Raw genomic sequence first — 13,297 nt, forward strand, 5'->3', positions numbered from 1 at the left:
CATCCTGCGCCTCTCCTCATCCATTGCACCTACACTGCCCTGGGACTACATCTCCACCTGTGGGGAGCTATACCATCTTTTGCTGCACCACACCATCAGTCCCAGCGGATCCGCATGCAGCGTTGGCTTACCATCGACCTTGCCAAATACCACAGGTGGCGTCACGAACCATTCAATTAAACCTTAACACCATTAACATCACCGCCATTGATATTGGGCGCCCAAGGCCACGGACCGGGTCACCGCTGCTGTGACACATCCCCCTGACACCGGCCCGGTACCAAGTACCCCGCCGCCCTGGATGTGAGGGGCGACCCACAGGCACCATAGACTCGGCTAACCCGACCGCAACACGACAGGACAACATATTGGTGGCAAAGTGACGTTGACACTACCTGGAAACAGCAGGCGTGCTGGAACTAGGCTGAGCAGGAGGGAGTACCCGTGCCAAAGACACTGCCAAGAACCAGCTAACGGTGCTGGAACCCGGAGGGGCAGCAGAAGGAACAAGAGCCAATGGCACTACCGAGGACCAGCTGCCGGTGCTGGAACCCGGTTACTAAGCAGGAGGTACCTGTGCTAGAAAGCACTACCAAGGACCAGCAGATGTTGCTGGAACTCGGATACCGAGAAGGAGGCACCTCAGCCAAAGGCACTGCCGAGAACCGGTAGTGGGAATGTGGACAGAGCAGGAGACATTGCCGGACACACATCAGGGGATCAGCTGACGTTACTGAAACCCAGTAATACAGGAACAAGTGTTGATTGTGCAGAAGGCACTTCTGAGCAGCAACTGGCGGTGTTGGAGGCCAGGGTCAATCATGGCGTAGGCTGAGGCCTACTTGGATCAAGTGTAAAATCTGATGTAGTTTGAATGTGGAGGGAGCAGGAGACTTTGCCGGACACACAGCAGGGGAGCAGCTGGCGTTACTGAACCCCACTAACACAGGAGCATGTGTTTTTCTCTGTGCAGACGGCACTTCTGAGCAGCAACTGGCAGTGCTGGAGCCCAGGGTCAATCATGGAGTAGGCTGAGGCCTTCTTGGAGCAAATGTAAAATCTGATGTAGTTTGAATGTGGAGGAAGCAGGAGACTTTGCTGGACACACAGCAGGGTAGCAGCTGGCGTTACTGAACCCCACTAACACAGGGGAGCATGTGTTTTTCTCTGTGCAGATGGCACTTCTGAGCAGCAACTGGCAGTGTTGGAGCCCAGGGTCAATCATGGAGTAGGCTGAGGCCTACTTGGAGCAAGTTTTATATCTGATGTAGTTTGAATGTGGAGGCAGCAGGAGACTTTGCCGGACACACAGCAGGGGAGCAGCTGGCGTTACTGAACCCCACTAACACCGGAGCTAGTGTTTTTCTCTGTGCAGACGGCACTTCTGAGCAACAACTGGCAGTGTTGGAGCCCAGGGATTACAGTTCAGGTGGTAGAAACATGAACACAACAGGAGACCTGGATACTGTTGCCAACCAATTATTTATTCTGGAAGAGGACTGGCAAATTCCGGCGAGATCCAGGCTTGTTCATTTTCAGAAAAGTAAGCCGGTCAACGTTATCGAAGGATAGTCGCGTGCAACGGTCTGTTTTAGTACACAACCGGCACTAAAGACGCGTTCCGATAATACACCAGCAGCAGTGCAAGCCAGCACCTCCAATACATACTGGCTAAGCTCTGGCCATGTATCCAGCTTAGAGACCCAAAACTTGAAGGGAAAGAGACGTCTGGGAGTACACTGACAGGGCAAGACATGTAGTCTGTCACCATCTGATGGAAACGTTGCCTCCTGCTGACTGGAGCCGTCTGTGATGGTGTAGACATTTGTGGCGGGCACACAAAACTTTGCCACATTTGGGACATACTGGTCTTGCCTTGTGCTGAGGCGCTGCCTCTGCTCCCTCTTTGTGCAGAGCTTCCTCCACTACCTCGATGCACAGAGCTGCTTTGTAAAGCACTAGCAGCACTGCTCTCGGGTGGAATGGAGAACATGATGAATGCATCAGTGTGCCTTGGTACTCCCGCATTTTACGCTCCCAGTTCAACGGTGTTATGAGGCTTTGTAAGTTGTCCCGGTAGCGAGGACCTAGGAGGGTGTACACCCAATAATCAGCCGTGTTGAGAATGTGGGCGATGCGGCGGTCGTTTCTCAGGCACTGCAGAATGAAATCAACCATGTGCTGCAGACTCCCAACTGCCCAAGAAACGCTGTCCCCTGCTTGAGGCGTCATCTCTGCCTGCTCTGCATCACTGTTAAATATTAATAATTCGTTAAATATTTCTTATTACACCCAGTTCTGTAGATTGCTTTAGCTTATATGACATAGGCTATTTTTAAGCTTGGCTCATGGTAGAAATGTCAGCTCACTACATATTTAGCCTTGAGGTAAATGTCAAACTCCATATATACCGAGATCACGTGCTTCAAGAGACGTATATAATTCATGGCTAACTGTAGAGGTCGCTGTCTTCTTCCCTCACCATCATGAAAGACAGACACGAAGATGTCGCCTGTGTTGGGCCATGACATGACATAACAGCTGGTATATTACTTGACGGCGATGTGAGAAGCCGAACTGAGAGACAGCAGCCATTTGCTATTCAGGATCTCGGAGAGAAGAAGAATACATGCTGCTTTGCTATGAACAATGGACAATCTCTCTTTCACTTATTTTTATTCACCTGTTTTTCTGTAATAACCTTTCTTTGATGGAAGAATCCAAATAAACCACTATATTTTTATCTGGTAACTAGTCCTGAGTATTTTACAGGATAAGCATTATTTTACATTGGAGAGCCAGCCAGATCTGAATTTTTGTACTTTTTTGCGGATTTCCCTCAACTTGCCCACAAGGGGGATTGAACTTTGCTCATATGTGCAAGTTGTCAGGAACTCCACTATTCACAAGAATCAGACGGAACCTAGACGTGAGGACTAAGAAGTGCCAGATAGATTGAGAAGTACTACAAGGGCCAAAAGTACCAGACGTAAGCCAGACGTGTGAAGACAGGAGCCCAGCTTTGTCCATCAAAGGAACAAGCTGAGACATTTCAAGGTAAGATAAAATGGATGTCATTAATTGTCTTGCTAAGCAGAGTAAATTGAAATTTAAGTCTGTAGACAATTCTAATTCAGAAGTTTTATGGTTCAGTTTATATGCCGAGTGTGAACTCGAGAATCAAAGGTTAGATTCTAAGTTTTTCAATAGAGAAAGAGAGAGATTAAAAAATATTCTACAGATGGTAGATATATTTCATAGATCTGTGTCAGAGAAATCTAAAAATGATTGTGTAGAGGATAGTGATATTCCCGAGATTCACTGTAATGTGGAGAAACAGTTACAAGTAGCAGCAGCTATTGAAGGTGACCTTGCAGACGTGGAACAAGATGGAGAAGTAGGAGGAGACTTCAGAACTGACGTAGAGGACGTACAAGGGAAAGACGTACCACTAAAAATAGACGACTCACAGGCCCAAATCCGAAGGAAAGTAAGGAAAAGTTTGCTAGAGATATGCAAAATAATACCTGCATATGACAACAAAATGCATGTTTGTAGAAACTCTGAGGTTTTTGAACGTTGTGTTGACAAATTTGATTTATCTAACGAGGAGAAGAATCAGTTGTTCAAAATGTGGATCCCTGTAACCTTTTCCAGGAGGTTATCTTTAAAGTTATCTGGTGAAATACATGAGAATTTAACTGATAAGGACAGATTAAAAATTCTCATTTTTTGTTCATCAAATGAAAATCATCCAGATATTGATATTCTTCAAAAATTAAGGATTGGTCGGAAGGAATGTATTTTTACGTTCATGTCAATATATGAACGTTTGTACAAAATCCTGAATGAGAATGTCAAAACACCGTCCCTCATAAGGAGTTTTGTAAGCAAATTTTGGTTTTTAAATCCTGCATCTCGTGTTATTGCGTCACAAAAAGATTCATTGTTTGAATGTGCGCAATCCCTTGATTTTGCCAGGAAACACGAGAATCGTGAAAGGACAGTAAACCGTGCTAATTTTGTGAAGACAGGCGGAGTAAAATCTTATCAAAAGCCTGTATTAGCAAAACCTTCTAAAATGAGTTTTCCCCAAAATCAAATGTATGAAGAACAAAGGAAATCACATGTTTGTTATAAGCCATATGGAATGATGCAAAGGAACACCGAAAAGACACAAATTGAATTAAGAAAAATGATGTAACCAAGATGGCCGAATTTGACAGACAGAAACAGGTGGTGAGTGACATCATGGCCTGTAAACTGAATACTCTGCTCCAAGAATCTATCAGCTTTAAAATGGCAAGAACCTTTCAGGATATTTTTTGCAGAGAAATAAGTATGGGTTTAGGAATTGGCTAGAAAAAGTAATTATATATATATATTTTGTATAACAGTGTTATACAATTAGTGAGTTATATGTAATTATTTTATAGAGTATAATCCTGTAGTTTTATGGTTTGTGGATATATACATATTCATACAGTATATATAGAGTGTTTGTAGAAGTAGAAATAGTAGAACTGTATTTTTTAATGAAAATTAAAATCTACATCAGTAATAATATTTAGAATTCTGAATATGATATTAACCTTATCTTTTATGTTTCCTTAGAATTTTCATTTCAAAGCAGGACTTAATCGGGAAAAATTCTCTTCCAAGGATTTATGCCTTTATTTACACAGGAAGTTGCAATAATTGCATGATTTCATATATTTAACACTTAAAAGAAAATAACTAACTGCATTTTAAAATATGTTCTGTGTTTGTGCCTTCACTGCATGGCTCGAATGACTACCACAGCATGTGGAATTTGTACCTTGTTCTAATAATAAGTATACCAGACCAGTATACTATGTCCCTGTTCCTTAGGGAAAGAATTTTTAAAGGGGTCTCAGCTTTTGCAAAGCAATGGAATTTTTTTTCCAGGCCTAAATGTCAAGTATAGCTATACATATATTTATGTCATGTGTATTTGGGGAATATTCAAAGAAATATTAAGAGACTAAATTGAAATAGTTTACAATGCATTGATGATTAGGATAATTTGGGTTAAAACACGTGTATTCATCACACCTTCGTATGTGAGGTATTTGGTTTAAACTTAATATGTGACACAGTCTGAGTGACAGTGACTGAGTGTATGAGCAGCTGCTGAGCGAGTGATGTGATACGTTTGTATGAGGCCTCAGGATTCTGAATGAGAAAAAAAAAAAAAACCCCAAAGCTTTTATCTTTAGGAGAAATATGCAGATCAGATAAATTATTAAAATATTAAGATACATAATGAAATATTATCTACACAACATATATTTCTATAGTTCTTTAGTAATTATTTCTTGATTTAGTTAATTGTGGATAAGTGCAATCGCACAACAAAATAGAAAATAGTTTAGGAAGAAAATCTATTCTTTCCTTATCAGCTTTAGCTCTTTTAAACAGGCACCAGCACAGAGCCTGGTATTCACCAGCTGCATCTGGGAATAGTGGACCTTCCTTCTCTGTCCAAGTGTGTTAATCTTAAACTACATTTAAATTAATTTTTCCAAAGGATAATTTTATGATATTCAAATTAATTTTAATGGTTACACATCTTCAGACAAATAATGGTATAAGCAAGTATAATATTTACACAATTTATAAATTAATTATTTTTAATTTTGGTTTTGATAAATGAATTATTTCATGAAACAATATTTTTTGGTATTAAGGGGGGAAATATGTTTTTTATCCTGACTACATCATCACATTTGATTAATACCTCTTCTTCACACATTTTAATAGGAAAAAATATTAATAAGGTACAATGGTATAAGTATTGGGTATAATAACAAGTATTATAAAGAGTCATTTCTTTACACTAAGAGGAATTACATGCAAAGTTGCATGATTTGAATATTTTGATAACACAAGTTTATGACAATTATGAAATAATCCAGATCATGGAAATATTAAGGGTATATGTTACTGAAGACATAACTACTCTGCATCAACATAAAGGCCTTATTCTTATTTTTATTTTTATTCTTATTTTTCATTATTTTTAATTCTTTCACCAATATTTAGTAAAGTAATATCTACTGAGAATATTGCTTCATTAAATATAGCAATTATATGGTTCTATTACTAAGGAAATGTTTCACTTCTGAGTTATATGCAACAATTCTTTTATTCATTCATTCGCTCACTCATATATTCTTATTTTGGTTCATGGCTTTACATTCCTACATATTATTAGTATAATAAATATATTCCTTATTAATAAAGATGAAAACACTGGTTACATAAAACACAGTGACACCTATGGGTTGAAAAAGGTAATTACACCTAAGACATAAAAAAAATGTTCTATCACATGAAAAAAATATGGATAATAATGTATTATCACTTATTATTGGTTTATTATTTCAAACATTGAAATCCATATACAGTGCAAATTCTGATAATTATATGGATATTACTGATTGCTATGGTACGCTGTGATATTATAGGATAGGAAAATTACCAGATTTGGTATAGAATAGGGAATGAAGACTTCAAGCAAGATACTGAAATTATGTTAATAAAGACTTTTCACATTTCTAAACTTCATTGATTCTTATCAGTTGCAAGAAGAAGAATGCCGCGATCCAGAAGTCCCAGAAGGTAACAAAGCTATGATTACTGAGTAATATACTGTGTTAATTACAAATGCAGTATCCACCACTGACAGTCACGAGTGCAGTATCCACCACTGACAGTCACGAGTGCAGTATCCACCACTGACGGTCACGATTAAAGTGTCTAACCTGACAACCAGAGGACGATGATCCTATGATGCTGAGATGAACTGTGTTATCACGTTCTTATCAAGTTCCAGAGGTTTTCAATCACCTGAAAAGCTTCAATGTAAAGCTGGTGAACAATGAAGGTAATTAACCCTGACATATGTCCTGTGCATTAGGACAAGGACTGGTTATGGTGCTATGTGTAGCAAGGAAGAGTCATTTTAACCCTTGCTTTGCTGACCAAAGACGTCACACCTGTTCAAAGACCAGTGCCGATGGAGGATTCCAGAATATCCAAGGCGAGCCAATGTAAGCCCAGGTTTTTAAAGATGACACTGCACAGATATTAAAGCTGCATTTCATCTATAGACTTTGTTTCTTATCAACATTTGAATTTATGAACTTTGATTTGATACACAACACAATTTCTACAACATCTATATGCTAGAGAAAAACTGTGGTTTTAAAAGAACCAAGAAGAAGACAGAAGACATCAAAATGAAGACCAGATGACATCAGATGATGATGACTGGACCTGAGATGCTTCAATTTAGACTTAGGGAAGTATAATTATACATATTTTATATGAATATTGTTCACGGCTTACCATAACATGAATTCACATCAATTATGTCATTGAGTACTTATAACGGTAATCTGATATTATTATTGTTATTGATATTAAATTATTTTGTCAAAGAAGAAGAAAAGAAGAAAAAGATCTTGTTATATTTGAGGGTTCCAATTAATGTCTGTCTCCCTCAAAAGGGGGAATTGTTAAATATTAATAATTCGTTAAATATTTCTTATTACACCCAGTTCTGTAGATTGCTTTAGCTTATATGACATAGGCTATTTTTAAGCTTGGCTCATGGTAGAAATGTCAGCTCACTACATATTTAGCCTTGAGGTAAATGTCAAACTCCATATATACCGAGATCACGTGCTTCAAGAGACGTATATAATTCATGGCTAACTGTAGAGGTCGCTGTCTTCTTCCCTCACCATCATGAAAGACAGACACGAAGATGTTGCCTGTGTTGGGCCATGACATGACATAACAGCTGGTATATTTCTTGACGGCGATGTGAGAAGCCGAACTGAGAGACAGCAGCCATTTGCTATTCAGGATCTCGGAGAGAAGAAGAATACATGCTGCTTTGCTATGAACAATGGACAATCTCTCTTTCACTTATTTTTATTCACCTGTTTTTCTGTAATAACCTTTCTTTGATGGAAGAATCCAAATAAACCACTATATTTTTATCTGGTAACTAGTCCTGAGTATTTTACAGGATAAGCATTATTTTACAATCACCCCACCCTCACTGTACATACTGACTACTAGAGCATTGTGTACCTCCCTCCTCTGGAGAGTTGTCTTCCTCCTCCATTGACTCCTCATCCTCCTCACAAAATGTCCCCTGCCTAGGCCTTTGTGAGGAACCACGTTGCGCAGACTGTCCAGAAGCAGATGGCATTTGTGACTCCTCATCCTCCACCTCTTCCAAAACCTTGTCCCTTAGTGCTTGCAGTGTTTTTTGAAGAAGGCAGATAAGGGGGACAGTCATGCTGACTAGTGCATCATCTGCACTCGCCATTCGCGTGGAATCATTGAAGGCACGCAAAACGAGGCAGATGTCCTTCATAGAGGCCCACTCAGTGGTGCTGAAGTGTGACCGGCGCACAGTGCGACTTGTTTGCACCTGATGCAGCTGGTACTCCATTACTGTTGCCTACTGCTCACACAATCGCTCCAACATATGTAACGTTGAATTCCACCTGGTGGGTAGGTCACATATGATGCGATGTTCTGGAAGGCGGAATCGGCGCTGCAGAGCTGCAATGCACGATCTTGCCATGCTGGAATGCCGCAAGTGAGCGCACTCTATGAGGACCTTGTGCAGCAGTGCATCAAGATCCGGATAGTCCCTCAGAAAGCTCTGCACGACCAAGTTGAGCACATGTGCCAGACATGGGATATGAGTGAGTTTGCCTAGGCCCAGAGCTGCCACCAGATATCGGTCATTCTCACACACTACCAAGCCTGGCTGGAGAGTTGCTGGCACAAACCACACGACGCTCTCCTGCTTGATGGCATTCCAGAGCTCCTGCGCTGTGTGGCTTCGATTCCCCAAAGAAATTAATTTCAGTACGGCCTGTTGACGTTTGGCCACGGCTGTGCTCATATCGGTCGTAACAGGCTCCTGCAGCGCTGTTTCTGAGGAACTTGAGTAGGAGGAGGAGTCAATGTGTACAGACTGGATTCCTGCAATCATTGGAGGTGGCAGAACACGTACAGCGCCACTCTCAAGATCTGTACCCGGCTCCACAACATTGACCCAATGGGCAGTGAGGGAAAGGTATCGTTCCTGTCCATGGCTACTGGTCCACGCATCAGTGGTCAGGTGGACCTTGCTACTGACGGCGTTTAGTAGCACATGTTTAATTTTTCCCTCCACATGGTTTTGCAGGGCAGGGACGGCTTGCCTGCTGAAATAAAAGCGGCTGGGCACATTGCATTGTGGGATAGCCAATGCCATGAATTTACGGAAGGTGTCAGTCTCCACCAGCCTGAATGAGAGCATTTCAAGGGCCAGTAGTTTGGCAATGCCAGCATTCAGAGCCTGTGCTCAGGGATGGTTTGCCGATGGTTGTAGAGTGGCCTGAGAATGTGAGGATGACAGGGAACGTGGTGCTGTGGGTGGAATGTCACTGGGTCTCTGGACAACAGTGCCAGAGGTTCTTCCATGGCGATCCTGTGAGGAAGCCAAACCAGCTGTGTGTGAGCTGGAGGAAGAGGCTACAACACGAGCTGAAGAGGTGGTACTTGGTGCTGTAGGTTGGCCTACGTCTTCAGTGTGTCTTTTTAACTCCACCACGTGCTTGGTCCGCACATGTTTCCACATATTTGTGGCATTGAGGTTGCTGACACTTTTCCCTCTTTTGACTTTCTGATTACACAGCTTGCATTTGACTAAGCAAATGTCATCTGCAACTGTGTCAAACAAGGACCACGCACTGCAAGTCCTGGGAGCATCCGTTTGGGGTTTTGGAATAGGAATGCTCTTAAGGCCTGTTTCACACTTCAGTTTTTGTCCATCAGTCAAGATCCGCCGTTTTGTAAAAAAAACGGATCCGCCATTTTGTTTGGAGGATCCGTTTTTTTTCCCATTGAGTTGCATTACCGGCGGATCTTGACGGATGGCCATCCGTTGGATCCGTTTTTTTGCGGATCCGTCAAAATTTTGCCGTCCGCCGACATGCCCGAACGGAGCATGTAACGTTTTTTCGGCCGGCAGGATTCTCTCTCTCTCTCTCTCTCTCTCTCTCTCTCTCTCCTCCCTGGGCTGCGGTTCCTTTAAAATTCTTCATTCATCTGATCCGTCAAAAAAAAACAGTCCGGTGGCATCAGTTCACATCAGTTACCAACGGATCCACTTTCCACCATTTTGGCGGATTTTAACTGACACAAAAAAACTGAAGTGTGAAACAGGCCTAACGGGTGCCGAAGTGGAGGCTACAGGCAACCAAGTCTGCCCCCTCCCTCTCCCTCCTGTTTTGGCCGTTCGGGGAATCTCTTCATCAGAGCTGCTCCCACCACCTTCCTGTTCTTCACGCCATGATGGGTCTAGGACCTCATCATCTACACTACCCTCTTCAAACCCCTGCTTCTCCTGGGTAGTCTCGCCAGCACCGTACGCACCAGAAAGTGGCACCTGAGTCTCATCATCTGATGCGTACTGAGGTGTGCTGACCATGAGCACTGGCCCACCCGCCTCTTCAGATTCAGAGGGACAAAGCAGTTGCGCATCACTGCATACTCCCTCTTCTTCACATTCTAGAATGCTGCTTGGCTGGCCAAGCCAACAGATTCAGAGAACAGAAGTAGAGAATGAGATGCCTCCTGTCCAGGGATCTCTGACTGCCTGGGCAATTTGGCAGGTGGTGAAGAGACAGATGGTTGCTCTTCAGTGCACTGGCCCTGAGAGGATGTGGAAGTCATTGAAGTCGATGCGTTAGCTACCATCCATCCGACAACGGCTTCAATTTGTTCCTCCGGAAGCAGTGGGGTACGGCGAGGTCCTACAAAGCTGCGCATAAAGGACTGTTGCCGGTAAAACTGGGGGATGCTGAGTCACTGGTGCCCGCAGCAGGCATAGAATCCCCACGTCCTCTCCCTCTTGAAACTCCATGCCCACGACCATGTGCCTTACTCCCTGCCTCCTTCATCTTGGTAGACTGATAAAGATAGGCAGAAAAGTACTAAGGGCTTAGTGTGCTTATTCCTGAACAGCTGCTAACAGGTATAAGAAACACTAATTTTATAAAGTGTGTTGACTACACTTTAATATGAGCTAATGTGGCCTACACAACTGTCAAGTGGAGTGTTTGGAGAACTTTATTTACGTGTTTTTTTTCAAAAAAAACAAAAAGGATGTGACCAAAGATGTGAAAGCGATAGTATCACAAACTTTTTGGAGCTATTACAATGCAGGAAGGTAACCTACCATGCAATAGATGAGGCTCCAAAAAATAGGCTAATACTAATCCGGCTGCGGCTGCAGGGCACAAGCCAGCAAAAAGGCTCCTCTATCTACTCCTATATAGTGATTGCAACCAACCAATGTAGATGGATACTGATGGAAGCACACTAATAGGAGAAAAAAATCAGGAAAAATGAGCTGCAATAAACTAAAAAAAGGACTATGTATGAGGCAGTGACGCACGCTGAGCGGACTACAACCAGAGGTGGCTGCAGAACACACTGCAACGTGAGCTGCACTCACACACAGAGACCTCACAGACAGCCGTGAACAGTGCAGAGAACTGGGCACTAGCACTGAAAGGCTGCAGAAAGGCTCCGCTGTCTACTCCTATAGTGTTTGCAACCAATGTATATGGATACGGATGGATGCACACTAATAGGAGAATTAATGAAAAATGAAAAGCAATAAAACAAAAATATGTATGAGGCAGTGACACACGCTGAGCGGCCTACAACCAGAGGTGGCTGCAGGACACACTACAGCATGAGCTGCACTCACACAGACCTTGCACACAGCTGTGAACAGCACTGCAAGGCAAAAGAAAGCTACAGTGATTGATAATGCAGCCTGAGTAAAGCACAATATTATTTAGCAAATCGCTATCTCTAACTGTCCCTCAGAGTCTTGAACAGCAGCCTGTCCCTAACTGAATTCACAGCAGAGTGAACCCTAAATGGCGGCGGTGGCGGTGGCTTTTATAGTGCATCATGACATCATTTCAGCAGCCAATCACAGCCATGCCATTAGTTAACATGCCTACATGCCTAACAGGATGTTCCCACACTTCTGAGGATTCCTCATTGGCTGAATCAAATCAAACTGGCTCATAGCATTATGGGAACTTCCGATTCTGGTATTCGATATGCAAAAAGTATCGGAACTCAGTATCGGAATTCCGATACCGCGAATATCGGCCGATACCCGATATTTGCGGTATCGGAATGCTCAACACTAGTCAGGGCTCATAAAAGGCCGCTTCAGAATAGTCCATTGTTTTCCTCTTAGCCATTCTAGGGTGTTTTTAGCTGTGTGTTTTGGGTCATTATTCTGTTGCAAGACCCACGACCTGTGACTGAGACCAAGCTTTCTGAAACAGGGCAGCACATTTCTCTCTAGAATCCCTTGATAGTCTTGAGATTTCATTGTACCCTGCACAGATTCTAGACACCCTGTGCCAGATGCAGCAAAGAAGCCTCGGAACATAACAGAGCCTCCTCCATGTTTCACAGTAGGGACAGTGTTCTTTTCTTGATATGCTTCATTTTTCCGTCTGTGAACATAGAGCTGATGTGCCTTACCAAAAAGTTCAATTTTTGCCTCATCTGTCCGTAGGACATTCTCCAAGAAGCTTTGTGGCTTGTCAACATGTAGTTTGGCAAATTCCAGTCTGGCTTTTTTTATAATTTTTTTTTCAACAATGGTGCCCTCCTTAGTCGTCTCACTTTGGTTCATATAACGACTGATGGTGTGATCTGACACTGATGTTCCTTGAGATTAAAGTACACCTTTAATTTGTTTAGAAGTTTTTCTGGGCTCTTTTGTTACCATTTGTATTATCTTTCTCATTGATTTGTCATCAATTTTCCTCCTGCAGCCATGTCCAGGGAGGTTGGCTACAGTCCCATGGAGCTTAAATTTCTGAATAATATGTGCAACTGTAGTCACAGGAACATCAAGCTGCTAGAAGATGGTATTATAACTTTTACCTTTAACATGTTTGTCTATAATTTTCTTTCTAATCTCCTGAGACAACTCTTTCCTTCACTTCCTCTGGTCCATGTTGAGTGTGATACACACCATGTCACCAAACAGCACAGTGAGTATCTGTAGACCTCTATACAGGCCACTCACTGATTCCAAGATTGTAGACACCTGTGATGCTAATTAGTGGACATACCGGGATTTTACATGTCCCTTTTGTCACATTATTTTCAGGGGTACAATCATTTCTGTCCAGGCCTATTTCATGAGTTTTATTTT

The 13,297-nt window shown here is 42.4% G+C and overlaps 1 protein-coding gene across 6 annotated transcripts in view; it reads right to left on the minus strand.

Moving 5' to 3' along the window:
• Nucleotides 1-13,297, minus strand: part of LOC141065779 (flavin-containing monooxygenase 5-like) — an 816,973-nt gene that overhangs the window by 44,228 nt on the left and 759,448 nt on the right. The gene's annotated exons all lie outside the window — the stretch shown is intronic.

This window comes from Dendrobates tinctorius, unplaced genomic scaffold, assembly GCF_039654945.1.
Source record: "Dendrobates tinctorius isolate UK_male_01 unplaced genomic scaffold, ASM3965494v1 ptg000012l, whole genome shotgun sequence".
Taxonomy (NCBI): domain Eukaryota; kingdom Metazoa; phylum Chordata; class Amphibia; order Anura; family Dendrobatidae; genus Dendrobates; species Dendrobates tinctorius.